Genomic DNA, 17,112 nt, shown 5'->3' on the forward strand with positions numbered 1-17,112 from the left:
CCGACTCATAGAATCAAACACTCCAATCAGAAACAGTAATCTGACACAGATTCACAGATACACAGACACACAGACACACACAGAAGTGGTGAGAGGGAGAGAGAAGGAGAAAGGGATAGAAAGGGAGGGAGGGAGGGAGGGAGGGAGGGAGGGAGGGAGGGAGAGAGAGAGAGAGAGAGAGAGAGAATTTAAGCCTATTGCCTCTCTGTCTACCCATCCATCCCATTTGTCTCCATCTCTCTGCCTCTTGCATGTGTGGTTTGATCCCAGAAGGCAGCCTCTTTGGGAAATTGCTTCAGTCTGTATTGATTAAACTCAAGACGCCTGTCCTATTAGGTCAGAGATGTGTGGTACCGTCTGATATAGGTCTGTTGGCTTGACCTGCACCTGGTGTTATGCCCCATTTTTAAAATCTGGATATGGAGGTATGGTCCTTGTCGGTTTCCAGGGTCCCCAGCTGGGGACACTATTTCCCAGTAACCTCAAGTCCCATAGGCATCAATTCAAGCTGGGTGCAGAGAAGCTGGTTCTGGACACGTGGTCGATGCCATTTAGTTTCAGCCAGTGTTGCCATATGGGAAGAGGAACCCAGCCTTACCAGATGTTCCAAATTTCCAAACGAAGACTGAAATCTGGATATTTTTAAAGCAAAATCCCTCAGCCTTTAAATGTTAAAATGAATTCAAATAAAAAAAATGACTATGTGGGCCAAACAAAACCTGTCTGTGGGTTGGAGTTGGCTGGTCTGCAAGCTCTGGTCTATCCAGACACTGTGCCATGCTGGCATGCAAGGGGCAAGCAGAGAAATGGGGGGGGGGGCATGGTGATGCTGAGCCAGAGAAATGTGAGAGAAGCTTGGGAAGGGTAGTGATGCATCTTCTCTAGGGGCCTCATGCCCAGCCCTTCCTGACAGAAGGTGGGGCAAGTCTCCTCTGAGAGACTCTCCTTAGACTATAGGAGCCTTACTGGTTAGCTAGGTAGGTGGAGATTCCTGGAAATACTACTACTTTCTGCTTCCTATTCCTAGCACATAGTAGGTCCTCACTAAAAGAAATCAGCTATGATTCATTGTCCTACATGCTTCATACACAATGCAGGTCTCTACCCTTTTCCAGGCACTGCTTTGTGTTCTAAAAGCAAGCAACACAGCCTCCTATGGATAATAGCTACCCATGTCCGTGTAGTAGGTAAGGCAAAGAAGACATATAGTGTATGACTTTAGGAAAAAGAAAATATTTAAGTGAAGGTACCCCTGAGATGCCCACACATCTGTATTTACCGAAGCGCTATGCACAAGTTACAGAATCAGCTATGGTATCCATCAGCAGATGAATGGATTAAAAAAAAGTGTTATGTAGACACACAATGGAATTTTGTGTAGCAGTAAAAAAGAATGAATCATTGTTTGCAAGAAATTAGATGGAACTGGAGATCCTCATGTTAAGTGAAATAAGCCAGATTTATAAAGACAAATATACAAATATTGCATGTTTTCTCTCATATGTGGAACTAGATTACACACACACACACACACACACACACACATTCTTCCCCCATAACCATATATATGTACAATAAATAAATACTAATAACAATTAAACTAAGTAAATATTCTATTTGACTATGTAACGAGAAGAAATGATTGCTTCTGAATACAGAAGACACTTGGGAAATGGCTCCTCCTGCGTGTTGGTGACCTTCAAGCATATACTCAAATAACTGACAGCTTGCACCTCACAGATGAGCTACCTGATGTGAGTCCAGATGGTAGAGTTGCTAATTTTATGTGCTAACATGGCTGGGTTGAGGATAGATGGATTATGGATGTAATATCTAGTATTATTTCTTTATTCACATTGGGTGTGTCTGAGAGCAGTTGTTAGAGATAAGATTTCAATTCATCACACAGATGCAGGATTCTTCCCCCACCTATTGAGGATCAGAAAAGAGTAAGTTCACACTCTATTCCATACCTGTAACATTCTCTTTTCCTGGTGTAGGACACTTGAACACCTGATTCTCTTGCCTTCAGACTCAAGGTGAAGCCAACTTCTTGCTTCTCTGGTTTTTTTGTTTTGTTTTGTTTTTGGTTTTGGTTTTTTTTTTTTTTTTTTGGCTTCCAGTTGTTTGAGCCAATTCTCATCATAAATTTAATTCAATCTATATTTGTATCTATGTGTCCACCTATGTATGTAAATATGTATGTACGTACGCATACATGTATGTGTCTGTCTGTCTGTCTGTCTGTCTGTCTGTCTGTGGTGCATCAAATGAGAAATGCCTGCTCTCTCCCTCCCAGACTCATGGACTTGAACACTTGGTCCCCAGTTAGTGGCAGCTATTATGGAGCCTTTAGGAGGAGGTGCCTTGTTTGAGGAAGTACATCACTAGGGATGGGCTTTGAAAGGCTTGGCCTCACGACACTTTCAGATTGTTTTCACTGTTTCATGCTTGCAGTTGAAAAAGTAATCTCTCAGCTTTCAGCTCCAGTCTTCTGCTGCCATGATCCCTTCCAACATTACATCTTCTCCCTTTAGAATCCTAAGCTCAAATAAAAAGTTAAGCACTACAGAACTTGGTACCAGTAGTGGGGTCAGCCTGCCTATCTATCTATCTATCTATCTATCTATCTATCTATCTATCCATCCATCCATCCATCCATCACCCATCCATCCATTTGTGCTGCTTCTCTGCAGAACTCCTACCTTGATCCAACAAGTCTATTCTTAGGTATTTATTTACTCAGGAAAAATGAAGACATTCACCCACAATAAAAAAAACTATGAAAAAACTTACATAGCAGCTAAATTCCTAATAATCCAGGGCTAGAAGCAGTCTGAAATCCATCCACAGAGGATGGAAGAGAATCCATACCTAGAACTACTAAAGAACCAAGAATCTGTGGCTACATAGGTCATACCCCAGGGGAGAGCCAATATTGTTCTGCCAAATGAACACAATATTAAAACACTGACTTATTACTGTATTCATAGATCAGATAATCTCTCAGCTCTCCCCAGAGAAGCTACTCCTTCCAGAAGTAGCAATTAACATAGAAACCCTCAACTGGTCACTGTATAGAGAACAAAATACTCTGGGGTTCTCAGCCCCAGAATACGAACTGGATGTTCATATTACTCCCGTCCCTCCAAGGCTGAGAGATCTGTTCAGAAGAGGCAAATAGATTGTAAGAGGCAGAAGTGGTGGAGAACTTCAAGTAAACGTACTTTCCAGACATAACAGGTCAGATAAACTTATGAATTTATGGAGATGTGACATTATGAAAATTCGCTCAAGCTCCAGTTCCAGCTAAAGTCCCAGCAGCTAGAGGAGGAAAGGTTAGCACACAATGCCACCAATAATTGAGGACCTATTGGCATCTTACAGCTGCTAGAAGAGGGAGAGTCCCCTTTTTAAAAATGATGTGACCTCTGGCTAGCTAGCCAAACACTGAAGCAAGCCTCAATCCCAAGACTAGCTGGGCAACAAAGAATGGTAAGAACTTGGTCCCAAAGAATGGGCTGAACCCACTCACTCCCTTCTAAAACAAACATTCCTGGAAAGGAGAAATAAAAAGGAATAACTTTAAAGTTGAGAAGTTTGACAAAAGCTTCTTCAGCCAGTGACCAAGGTCAAAGTCACCAGTCACTGCCATTAAAAAGATGACTCCATGCCTGTGGCTGATTGAATGATAAATGTCCCCTATTGTCATGGACATTGGAATACTTGGCTCACTGTTTGTTGGTTGGTGAGGGAGGCTTAGCTCTGTTGGAAACAGCGGCTGGGTAAACTATGGAAGCATGGTGGCTTATCTTTAATCTCAGGTCTTGGAAGGCAGAGATAGGGGAATCTGTGATGCTAGTCACTGTACAGTGAAAAATTATAAAGGCCATTTTATGAAATATGTGTAGATTTCTTTGCCCTTAGACCTTGGGCAGAAAAGTGCAGATTCCAGAACAAGGAACTGAAAATAAGATTTCAGGCCTTCATACCCCAGGACACTTGCTGGATGAATTACATTCCTCAAGCCTCAAGCAATAGGCCCACCTATGGGTGGAAGAGGCCCAAGGCAGGAAGACACATTCCTGACCATAAAAAATACAAGCCATCTAGGTGGGGCTGTGACTGGAGGACGTGAGAAATGTTTTGTAATGATGGTATAGGGGACAGTGACTTGGTAAGACCACATTTTTGAGAAGAATGAGTGTGCAGAGTGATTTTCACATGACTCTAGATCATTTGGGCTAGATTCCTCTGAAATGTTCCACTGTTCTTGGTTACCCCTCCCTTTCTTGGTCTTCCCAGTGCTATGTTCAAAATTTGTAAAACAACCAATCATGTGTAACCGCGCAAAAATGCAACCAATCATGTATAACCGCGCGAAAATGCCTTCCTTTCCCCACCCCATGCTATAAAAGACCCCTTAGTCCACCATTCACGGCCAAACCTTGCTCTTGGAGCTAGAGAGCTTGTGGTTTGACCACCAGCTAACTTCCCTAATAAAGCCTCTGCTGATTGCATCCAGGTACGGTTTCTTGTGATCTTTGGGTGGTCGTGATTTCCTGAGACTTGAGGAAGGGTCTCCCGAGTATGGGGGTCTTCAGTAGCTAGCAAACTCTTCAAGCCTTGCATTCAACAAGAGAGTCTGCCTTAGTGAATAAACACAGGAAGACAATTGTTATCAACCTCTGACCTCCACATATATGTGCACGTTGATGCACAAAAATCCTCACATATGTGAGCATACATACATTCATGCATACCTGTGTACACACATGAACAACACAGACACACAGACACACACAGACACACACTGGAGTGCATAGCAAAGGAGGACCATTTTACAAAGTCTTTTGCCAGTGCTCAAGGTTACTAGAACAATGAAAGCCTGTGAAAGTGCCAAGGCCAAGAGGCGACTAAGGAGACAAGAGGGACAAATGTAACAGGATGAGACAGAAATGACATAAAGGCAACGCAGAGGGCGTCTGAGTACACTGTGAACCATAGTCAACAACAGTGTGACCATGTGGCTCATTAGCTGTGACAAGGTATCTTAGGAACGTGAGATGATAACAGGAGGGAGTATGGGAAAGATGTTTAGGAACTCTGCAGCTGGCAACTTGCTTAGGCGACGGAATAAAGCTAATACCAGTATCAATAATCTGATATTATTCTAAAATTAAAATATTCTTTAAAAAGCAGTATGAATTTTAAAACACACACACAATAGAAGAATTTTAAATATGAGGTCTTGTGCCAGTGTAAGGGATCAGCTAATAAGGTGATTGCTAGTGTAGGGGGATGCTAGAGCCGAGGGACCGGAGAGGGTCCCAAAGGGGAGTGGGGAGAGGGTGGATGTAGGATGGGGACTTTGTGGAAGGATAACTGGGAAAGGGAATATCATTTGAGATGTAATGGAATGTAACTGGAATGATTAATAAGAAAAGAAAGAAAGAAAGAAAGAAAGAAAGAAAGAAAGAAAGAAAGAAAGAAAGAAAGAAAAAAGAAACAAGGAGAACTATACAAGAATCAAAAAAAAAAAAAAAAAAAAAAAAAGGCGATTGCCACTAAGTTTAATGACCTGACTTTGATTCCTGGCACTTACATAGTGGAGGGAGACTTCAATGGCCCATACACACACACACACACACACACACACACACACACACACACACACACGTAAAATAAATAAATAAATATTGCAAACATCTTCAAAAATTAAGTTGGGGCCCCCTGTGTAAGCAAAATCAGCTTTACCTTGCTTGTCTTTCTTCACACACTCTGCGTGTCTGAGGCTTCCTTTTTGTTCTGTTTATTTTAAATGCATATGATTGTTTTGGCCTTCTGTAAGTCTGTGCAGTGCGTGTGTGCTTAGTGCCCTCAGAAGACAGATAAGAAGCCCTGGACCTGGAGTTACAGATAGTTGTGAAACACTATGTGTGTGCTGGGAGCTGAACCCAGGGCCTCTAAAAGAGCAGCCAGTGCTTTAAAACATTGGGCCATTTCTCCATCCCTTGCCACACACATGCTTTTTGAGACACGGATAGAGCTATGTAGTCCTGGCTAGTCTGGAACTTGCTATGTAGACCAGGCTGTTCTGGAACTCACAGAGAAACATATGTGGCATTCTGCCCAGCTTGAGGCCCAGTTTTATCTTTTCTTGTTTCCTTCCTTCCTTTCTTTTTCCTCCTCTTCCTGCTCCTTTTCTTCCTCTTTCTCCTCCTCCCATCTCGCCCCACCCCCCCACTTCCCACCCAGGCCATAATCTGGAGAATGCCTTCTATATTTTATTGTTGTTTTGGGGTTGTCCAATGGTTGGAATTTCAGGGGCCTCAACATCCAGCCTAACTTAACATGAAAGTGGCTAACTATGGATCAGCTCAAAGTTGCATCTCTTAGCCCAGTGCAAGCCTGAAGGGGACCCTCACAGGACAAAGGAAGAGAGCAGAGCACAGACTGTCCTGTTCTGTCCCCTTATTCTCTCCCTTTCTCCACTGCTCCAATTTCCGACATCAAGACAAGGAAACTGGGGTGCTCTGACTGGTGCCATTTCACTTTGGCTGTTCTCCCCCACATCTTGCCAGAAAAGCAGCTGGAATCTTTGTCTGGTGGAACACTTAGGAAACCCTCTTCCCTTTTGATCAGTCTTTAACGAATGGGTGATTTCCTTAGTGCCAGCTACTGTTGACGGCAAGGCAACACCAGAACCCTTACCTCCAAAACACACTCCTTTCCCCAAAGGGAATAAGCTATTGGTTATTATGGGGCCCAAAATGAATAGTGTTGGCATTCCTTCTATGCTCTGCCCTACAGTTACCTAGCAACATCCAGGTAGGCCTGGCTTGCTATAAAAGGGCCTCTCTGCCTTTCTGTCCCTTTTTTTCTTCCTCTCTCTCACCTTTTTCTCCCTCTCTATCATCCCCCCTCTCTCCATGTGTTGCTAGCTGGCCTCCACCCCCCCTTCTCTACCACCTCTCTTTCTCTGCCTCTACTCCCTTCTCAACTCTTCTTCCCATGCCCCTAAATAAACTCTATTCTATACTGAACCCATCATATGGCTGGTACCTCGGTGGTGGGGGAATGCCTCAGCCTGGGCCGCCAAGGTGCCTCCTTCCATCACATCATATACTGCTCTGTAAAACATCCTTGGTTTTATAAAACACATCAAGTAGGCGTGGTCCAGGAACAGAGATTCAGCCTCCTCCCCCCCCCAACCCCCACTCCAAAGCCATGCTCTACTGTGAAAATAGTTCCATTAGATTTTATTACTTATAGAAAAACAGTCATAAATTGTCAAACACATTGCTGTGGGTCACAGATGAATGGGTTATGGCAAAATGGGGGGAAATGAAGGGACTCTGGCTATCTTGAGTGTGGTGAGCATGGAATGGCTCTGACAGGCCTTTCCGTTCTCCCCATTCTCTCTGCCTTGCTAAAACTCATTAGATTACATTCCTAAAGCTAGACCCCTATTCTCTTATGTGGCCACTTCCTCCTCCTGAGGCTGACTACCAAGGTTCAGCTATCAAAGCATTGAAGTCCGGCAATCAGAAGCTCCCTTTGGCTCAGCTAATTAACGTGGCCAATTAAAATTAAACACCTCATCCTAACACAGGGTTTCCTCTTGTACCTTTATAAACCTCTATTCTCCCATGTTCCATGTCTGTCTCCTCTCTATCCAGAGGCAGTCCTTTGTCCCTCTTCCCCCACATTCCTTGTTCCCCTCCCCTTCTCCCTTATCCTCTATGTCCCATCTTTGTCTTTTATTCCCCTACCTACTTAGTCCCTCTGAGGCAAATACATCTCCTTTGTGTTGAGAACTTGGTGTTGGGGTCCTGAGCCAATACTTTTCCGTGCAGGAAATACCCGCTATAGGTTTCTGTTGCCATCCGATGCCATTCTTAGCTTTTTAGGTTGGTACTAAGAATACATTTTAAGGGTGCTTCTTTTCCTAGGATCTTTTAATAAGCAGCTCTCATTTTGCTTCACGAAACCCTTAATAATGTATTTCCTCCACCTGGGAGCCGAGGTCTGATACCAGCTGGATGTCGAATAATTCAATTCATTTCTGATGATAACATTTGAAGGTTTTGATACTTGCAGGATGTTAGGTCAGACACAGGGGTGGTCAGTGGATTGCTTTCAAAGGGAATAAAAATAGCCCGAGATAATTGGGCTCTGGGGTTCTGGTTTGAAGCATTTTAACCTACACTCTCCAAGTTCAGTCCTTTGGCCTTGTAGAATCAGTAACAGAGCTGCAGCTGCTGTCTTCTCTGTCTTCCTTCCCCTCACCTCCAGCTCACACTGTTTTGATGTCCTCCATCCAAAGATCACCAGGAAAGCAGCTCTGTTGTGCTACTTCACACAGGAGTCTTTCTGGTCATCCAGGACAGAGAACGCAGACAGTAGGGAGGACAGGTTCCATCCAAATACAGCCTGGTGAACTAAAACCCGCAAAGCCGACTCCAGCATGGGTGATATCGCATAAACCCTGCATTCCCGGAGATCCCTGATATCTTCCAGACAGTTCCGCTGACTAGCTTCCTCTCCCCCATCAATTGTTTGTTTCTACTGGAACCTCTGACTGGGGTGGGGATGGGGGTAAGTTTCTTGTGGATTTCATGAGCTTTCCACCTCCCTACAGAAAGACTATTTCAGTTTGGAGTTTAGAAGCTAAGTGACTCTGGGGCCAATCAGATTGAGTACATTGCTCCAAGCACTGGGAGAACTCACATTATGGTGTCAGAGGTCAGAGGTAATTCACACCAAGTAAAAGTGTGTTTTAGCTGATGTGTTTACCACCCGAAATCCCTATTGAAACGGTAGACTCCAGCATTTCAGATGTGCTTCTGTCTTTAAAGGAGATGACTGAAGTAAATTAAGGTCACAAGGATGGGCTCTGACACAACTGGAGTTCTTGTCAAAAGAGATTAAGGACCAGTGAGATGGCTCATTAGGTAAAGGTGCTTTCTGCCAAGCCCGAGGACCTGACTTCTGTCCTCCGTTTAAGGAAAGAACAGGCTCCCACATGTCTTCTGACCTATACATACATGCTATGGCATGTGTATACCCATGTATACATAAAAAATTAATGAATGTCAAAATAAATAGGGCCTAGAGAGACCGCAGCAGTTTAAAAGGCTGGCTGCTTCCTTCACAGGACCCCAGTTCAGTTTCTAGTACCCATGTCAAGTGTAAGACACTTGCCTATAACTCCAGCTTCAAGGGATCCAATACTTTCTTCTGGCCTTCAGGACACCAGCATACATTGGTGTCTGGTGTGTGTTCAAGAGCAGACACACACACACACAAGCAAATTAAAACTAATTACGGTTTTATTTTATTTATTTATTTATTTATTGGTTTTTTTCGAGACAGGGTTTCTCTGTGTAGTCCTGGCTATCCTGGAACTCACTCTGTAGACCAGGCTGGCCTCGAACTCAGAAATCCGGCTGCCTCTGCCTCCCAAGTGCTGGGATTAAAGGCGTGCGCCACCACCGCCCGGCACTAATTACGTTTTAATAAAAATTATACACAGCAGGAGAGTTGGCTCAGTGATTGAAAGCATTTTTTTTTCTCTTGCACAGGATTTGGGTTCAATTCCCAGCACCTGCGTGGTGGCTTGCAACCATCTGTGACTCTGGTCTCATGAAGTCGAAGCCCTCTTCTGACTGTTTAGGGCAAGGTAGTGTACATACCTACATGCAGGCAAAACACTCATATACAAAACTTCTACATTTACATGACTGGGATGAAGCCCAGTGGGCAGAATGCTAGCCGACCATGCACAAGGTCTTGGGTTTAACATCTAGTACCTTATAAATCAGGCGTTTTGTTAAAGTATACCAGTAAATAATGCCAGCACAACTATACTGTCAGTTCAAGGCCAGTCTGGGCTACATGAGACTATGTCAAAAAGAAAGAAAGAAAGAAAGAAAGAAAGGAAGAAAGAAAGAAAGAAAGAAAGGAAGGAAGGAAGAAAGGAAGGAAGAAAGAAAAAGAAAGCATAATGGAACATGGGTTTACTTGACTGCTTTTATGTTCACTTGTCTGGAGCTAAAGTCTCTGAGAGGAGGCAACTTTAATTAAGAAAATGCCTCAGATTCCTACCAGTAGGGGATATAGAAACTGAAGTAGCCACTTCCTGAAGCCAGGCAAGGCTTCCAGAGAAGGGAGGGGAGGGGAGGGGAGGGAGGGAGGGAGAGGGGAGAGGGGAGGGAGGGAGAGGGGAGAGGGGAGAGGGGAGAGGGGAGAGGGGAGAGGGGAGAGGGGAGAGGGGAGAGGGGAGAGGGGAGAGGGGAGAGGGGAGAGGGGAGAGAGGAGAGAAATAGAGGCGGGCCATGAGCACATGGAGCCGGGATGGGGGTCAGGGTGAGGAGGGGATGGGGAAGGGGCGAGGGGACAGAGCCAGAACAAGAAGGCAAGAGAGGAACAAGAGACCAAGAGAGGGAGGAGGGGCCAAGCAGTCCTTTTTATAGTGAGTTAGGCCTGCCTGGCTGTTGCCAGGTAACTGTGGGGTGGAGTTTAGACAGAATGCTAACCAGAAGGGTCAAGGATACTTCAAGAAGATGCACAGAGTCAACTATCCCGAGACCATGTGGGCTCACAGAGACTGGGTCACCAACCAGGGATCATGCAGGAGCTGGACCTAGACCCCTACATATTTGTAGGATCCTCTACAAGTGGAGTTGGGGCTCTCTCTGTCTTTGTTTCTGCCATCGGATCCCCTTCCCCATATCTAGACTGCCTGGTTGGGCCTCAGTGGGAGAGGATGCGTGCTGGGACTAGATGCCTCAAGGTAAGATGATGTGTGTGTGGGGGGTTCCCCTGCAATGGGAGGAAGGATTTGTAAGGGTGGGACTGGGAGGAGAGGAGGGAGGAGGGCTGTGATCAAGATGTAAAGTGAATAAATAATTAAAATTAACAAAAAGAAAGAAAGAAAGGAAATAAAAAGAAAGGAAAAAAGAAAATGCCCCTACAAGATGAGGCAGTAGAGAATTTTCTTAATTTGTGATTGATGGTAGAGGATGCTGGTGGTTCCATCTCTGTAATGTGGTTCTGTAACAAAGCAAGACTGGGCAAGCCATGTGGATCAAGCCAGGAGGCAGCATCCTCACCCCTGAGCCCCACCACCATCTCTCTCTGTCATCTCCTGCCTCCAGGTTCCTGCCCTATTGGGGTTTTTGTCCTGACTTCCCTCATTGTCGTGGTGTTTCATCACAGCAATAGTAACCCAGACTAAGACATTTGGTTTATTATTATACTTTAAAATAAAGTTTATCAGCTTTATTATAAAAACCTAACAAATAGAGATGTATCATGCGACGTTTGCACAGCTCAGGGAACTTCTACGGAGTTGTCATTAGAAATGGAAGCTGGGGCACTTCATACCGGATTTTACACTTTCACTGGTGAATATGTTTTTCTTATCTACCACTGCAAACTGAAAATCTTTAACAGACTTTGGAGTTGAAAATAAGAAAGTGGGCCGGGCGGTGGTGGCGCACGCCTTTAATCCCAGCACTTGGGAGGCAGAGGCAGGCGGATTTCTGAGTTCGAGGCCAGCCTGGTCTACCGAGTGAGTTCCAGGACAGCCAAGGCTACACAGAGAAACCCTGTCTCGAAAAAAACCAAAAAAAAAAAAAAAACCAAAAAAAAAAAAAAAAACCAAAAAAAAAAAAAAAAAAAAAAAAAAGAAAGTGGGCTAGCTCTAGCTGGACATTGGGTGTATATGATTTGGTGTTAATACATCTACTTTATAAGAGGGCAGACATGCCAGGCAAAGAAGTCATCACTTGAATGGAAAAGAAACTGTATGGCATTTTGAGCACATCCTAAGTGACACCTGTATTAGTTATTTTTACATCCCTGTTACCTGACAGAAACAGCATAAATTGGAGCAACTATTCTTGGTGTCAGAGGGTTTCAGTCCATCACGGCAGGGAAGACATGGTGGAGATCAGATCATGGTGGGTGGAGCATTTGCCAGAAGCTGTGCCACAGGTAGACCCGGAAGCAGAGAGAAAATAGGAATCAGGTACAACCTAAAAGGGTCTGCACCTAGTGACCTACTTCTGTCAGTTACACCTCACCTAGAGATCCCACAGCTTCCCTAAACAGTGCCACCACCTGGAGATAAGCGTTTACAAGAGCCTGTGGGAGCTGGAGGCCTGGGATGTGAATGTGGGTGGAGATATTAAATTCAACTCACAAAAGCATCCAGTGGGGTTTTTGGACTCTAGGGGAGGCAGCCATGATTGTGTATAAACTATTTTGGATAATGAGACTTCCTCCTTCCCTCCCTCCCTCCCTCCCTCCCTCCCTCCCTCCCTCCCTCCCTCCCTCCCTTCTTTCCATTTCTTCTGTTTCAAAACAGGAGAAAAAAAGAAAAAAAGAAAAAAGTTTTAACCAGCCCACTCTGACCTCCCTCAAGCTTGCTATATAGCAGAGAGTGACTTTACAATTCTAATCCTTTTGCCTCCACCCCCTGAGTTCTGGGATTACAGGTACACACCATCACGTGCAGTTTTATGTTGTGCTGGGGCTCAAACCCAGGGCTCTGTTCATGCTAGGTGAGTGCCCTACCAGCTGAGTTACATCCTCAGCCCCTCTGGAAGGCAGCTTCCCCCAAAGGTGCCACACCTAAGTCCTCCTTTTCCCCTTCTGATCTTGTGGCTCTTCCAGGCTTGGAAGATAGCAAAGACTTGCCAAAGCCTCCAGGCTTGGGCAAGAATATTTGTCTCTGTGGCTCTATCTCTCTCTGTCTTATCATCTGCGGGAGCATCACAGGCAACAAAGTTGTCGCTCACCTGTGCAGAAAGCGTCTGCAAGTGAGAAAAAAGGCTTGGATGGTATCAGGACTCTGGTTAGGAGGAGTTTTAATGTTCCCAGAACCTCTCTCTTCCACAGTGCTTTCTATTGATGTGGCTTGGTCCAGTGTTCACAATGGCACCCTTCCCACTCCAAACCTCTGGGATGCACATCCTTATTTCTCATTTCATGCAGCTATCAGGATGTTTCAGAATATAGAGATGATGAAAACAACAGATGACAAATAACAGCCATTGAAAGGGTAGCGTTTAGTAGACATGGCGACATGCAGAGCCACACAAAACTGCATGGGGAAGCACAAGGCTGGTCAGGAGGTACTGGGAATAGCCGTATTAGGTTTTATTAAAGGCAGGTTTATTGGGAAGCTGCACTCAGGTGAGTTCAGTGGCCCTAAGGATTGAGGCCAGGAGTCTCCATAGGGAGAATGGGAGAAGAGAAAGGGCACAGAGAGAGAGAGAGAGAGAGAGGGAGAGGGAGAGGGAGAGGGAGAGGGAGAGGGAGGGAGGGGGAGGGGGAGGGGGAGGGGGAGGGGGAGGGGGAGGGGGAGGGGGAGGGGGAGGGGGAGGGGGAGGGGGAGGGGGAGGGAGAGGGAGAGGGAGAGGGAGAGGGAGAGGGAGAGGGAGAGGGAGAGGGAGAGGGAGGGAGAGAGAGAGAGAGAGAGAGAGAGAGAGAGAGAGAGAGAGAGAGAGGATTTTTATAGGAAAGAGCCACCTCTGGGGGAAAGGCAGCCCAACTCCTGGGCTGGAAGTTCCAGGTTGGGGGCAGGGTGTGCCAGCTAGCTGAGAGATGCTGGGAGAACCTGGAGGACAGGTCTGTTTTTATATGTAAAATTATGCACTTCAGTCCCAGGTGAAAACCAAACCTTGATGACAGAGAATAATCATCCAGGACATGACAGACCCAACAGAGAAGGGTGTAGATGGTGTGTGTGTGTGTGTCTGTGTGTGTCTGTGTATGTGTTTGTGTCTCTGTGTGTCTGTGTGTGTCTGTGTGTGTATGTGTCTGTGTGTGTACGTGTTTGTGTGTGTGTCTGTGTGTCTGTGTATGTGTATTTTGGGGGTGGGTTCTAGACTGTGTAGTCTGCATACTGGAACCAAAGTCGTATAGATATACTAACTAGATTTACTTAGAGCAGTGGTTCTCAGCCATCCCAATGTTCCCCTTTAACACAGTTCATGTTGTGGTGACTCCAACCATAAAATAATTTTCCTTACTACTTCATAACTATAATTCTTCTACTGTTATGAATTATAATGCAAATATCTGATATGCAGGATATCTGATCTGTGACCCCTGTGAAAGGATCTTTCAACCACCCAAAGGGCTCACAACCCACAGCTGAGAACAGATGACTTAGAGGAGCAGAATTGACATAATGTTTTTGTTGCTGTTGTTTGGTTTGAGACAGGGTCTCAAGAGTAGATACTATATAGGGGTTTTATTAGATTGGTCTATACAATATGGGCTGGTCGTTCAACAATGGCTGTCTGGACATGTTGGGGTCCACACTAGCCCCACCTTGGGGCGGCCAAAAAACGTCGCAGCCCAGGCAAAATGTTGAGGCCCGGGCCGACCCACGTTTGGGCAGCCACTGTATCCCGGCCCAAGCTGCCGCTCCAGTCCGAGGGTCGGGGTTCAGCAAGAGCGAGGGTGAGGGCAGACTCGAAGAATGGAGACCAGACAGGGTGTGATCCAATCCCGTTTATTCTTCAGTCTCTCTTCCTCTAAGTGTCTCCTTCTCTGTCTCCTCTGTCTGCTGTGTCTGATTCTGTCTGGAGCCAAGTGTCTTCTACCTGATGTCTGATGTGTCTGATTCTGATCTGTTCTGTCTCTGCCTTTTATGTCTCACTTCTAAGCCACGCCTTTTGGTCACACCTTTAATCATGCCCTTAGGTCTTGTCTCTAACTCTGATCTCTACACTTCTAAGTTCACACACCTTTAATCTCTCACACCTTTAATCTCACACACCTTTAATCTCAAGGTATCTAAACCAAGATTATCAGAGTGTTCTCAGCTGTTGTAGGCTATTGTAATCCAAGTCTCATGTCAGGGTATATGGCTCAAGATGGCTGCAAAGCTGATAGCCGCTTTCTGCTAAAAGTCGGCCCCCAACATGGACACTAGAGAGGATGAGAGCCTAGTAGCCCAGTCCACCAAGCTGGATGCCTCAGCTGTCTTAATCTAGTGTTGAAGGCCTACACAATCCATGGAGAGCCTCTGACCTTCAGTCCACAGGTCACAGGCAATGACCTGTCTTAAACAGGCGTGTCTCTTAGTTGAGCCCAGGTCCAATTAAAGCTCACAATAGATGAGTTGTCTGTCATGTCTAGAAAGTTAGTTAGTCCTCTACAGAGTTTTTGAGACCACAAGAAGTCAAAGCACAAACAAACAAAAATAAATGAACTGAAAGTAGATAATTCACATGCAAAACCTGTTAGTCAGGAATCCCATTGGTTTTGAAGGGAGGTTTTTACCTTGCTCCCTTAAATTCACCTGACTTTTTGTAAGGTATTAGGTTTGCAGTAATTTGATGCATAGATTATCTCTAAGGAAGTCATAAGCAACCCTTCATGGGATTTTAGACAACAAGATGATACTTGCTCATGATTGCTGTTTTGTTTTTGTTTTGTTTTGTTTTGGTCGTTAACACTGACAAACTGAATACTGACCTCTAGTGGTACTATTTAGAACTGCAGCCAACATGCCTTGAAACACGACAACCTGCTTACTTTTGGAATGTTTCAGCCTCAGACAGGGACATTTGAGAAACACTTCCTTCAGGAGTTCCCTGGCACCCCTCCTCTTTGAGCTGTAGAAGAAACATCTAGACTGCACTGTTTCCATTTGGCCCTATAAAACTACTCCCTTTTTTTGTTTTTCTGTTTTAGTTTTAGTTAATAAGTTTGTGGGTTGTTTGTTTGTTGTTTTTTGAGACAGGATTTCTCTGTGTAGCTCTGGCTGTCCCAGAACTCACTCTGTAGACCAGGCTGGCCTCGAACTTAGAAATCCGCCTGCCTCTGCCTCCCAAGTGCTGGGATTAAAGGCGTGTGCCACCACCACTGTCTGGCGATAAGTTTGTTTTTTGACAATTTCATACACGTGTAAACTATATCAAGATTGCTCTCACCTACTCTCTTTTATACTTCTCCCATCCTTGTTAAGTTCTCTGTCCCTTCAACTCTTGTTCTTCTATTCATGTCTTTTGGTTTTGTATGGAGACTCAAATTTACCAGTACTTTCACCATCTGTTTGGAAGTATCCACAGGAACTTGGAGAATTCACCAGTAGGTTCAGAACTCATGACAATGACTGTCAGAATTTATCAGTATGAGGGTGTGAAATCTATAAACAGCAGCACCAACCTAGCAGGCAAGATTAGTCCTCTGTGTAATAGGAGCATGACTGTTATTGGGGGTAACCAATCATTCTCTGATTAGATCTGGGGTCTGCTACATAGGAAGGGATTTTTGCTTGGCACTGCAAATCTAGTCAGAAACACTCGGCTGGGAAACTCATAGGCTCTCAGAGGACACTTGGTACTATTGCTAGGCTAGGTTGACATAGCAACAAACTACCTTCTAAATATATTTATACACATAGATAATTGCTACTCAGTCTTAATCAAAGAAACTTGTCTCTGTAGTGAACAGTGGTAAAAGCAGAAACTCATACTGTATAAAGTGCTGACAGTAATTGATAATTGAGTGCTTATTTCTCAACAAGACTTTGATATCTTGCTGTCTTGGGCTTAGAGAACATTACAGATGAGGAAGAAAGAATGTAAGGGCCAGAAGATAGGGAGAGAGGCCATTGTGATGGTTTGTATATGCTTGGCCCAGGGAATGGCACTATTAGAAGATGTGGCCTTGTTGGAGTAGGTGTGTTCATTGTGGGGGTGAGCTATAAGAATTTCACCACTAGCAGCCTTCAGATGAAGATGTTCCACGCCCCTTCCGAGTCCCCTTCACCCACGAACGAGACACGTGAGGCAGTGTTCCAGTGGTTACTACAGCGAGGCTTTATTCTTGTATCAGCAGAAGCGGAAGACCCCAAGCCTGGAAAAGGCACTGCTATATGTACCCTAGAGTGGTGTGTTCACTTCTGATTGGATGTTCACTCATTACCCATATTACGCCCCGGGATGGGCAGTGACTTTGGCGCGCTTTTGCCTTTTGCACCTGCGTAGTTAGTTGTTTACTTGTGGGAGCACCGGCTGCCTGTGCCATCATGTAATGGCGAGTGTTGTCACCGCTTGCCGCGGCTCCCTACATGAAGATGTA

The 17,112-nt window shown here is 45.0% G+C and overlaps 1 long non-coding RNA gene across 6 annotated transcripts in view; it reads left to right on the forward strand.

Moving 5' to 3' along the window:
* Nucleotides 1–17,112, forward strand: part of LOC143440871 (uncharacterized) — a 54,063-nt gene that overhangs the window by 3,971 nt on the left and 32,980 nt on the right. For 4 of the 6 annotated variants that reach the window (XR_013108216.1, XR_013108217.1, XR_013108213.1 and 1 more), the window contains exons 3-4: nucleotides 9,588–9,685; nucleotides 10,671–10,798. This is a non-coding gene — a long non-coding RNA (uncharacterized LOC143440871). Of the gene's footprint in view, nucleotides 1–9,587; nucleotides 9,686–10,670; nucleotides 12,294–17,112 lie in introns of those variants that run through there. The other 2 variants (XR_013108214.1, XR_013108212.1) reach the window with 2 other exon arrangements.

The sequence above is a fragment of the Arvicanthis niloticus genome, chromosome 30 (genome assembly GCF_011762505.2).
Source record: "Arvicanthis niloticus isolate mArvNil1 chromosome 30, mArvNil1.pat.X, whole genome shotgun sequence".
Taxonomy (NCBI): Eukaryota; Metazoa; Chordata; class Mammalia; order Rodentia; family Muridae; genus Arvicanthis; species Arvicanthis niloticus.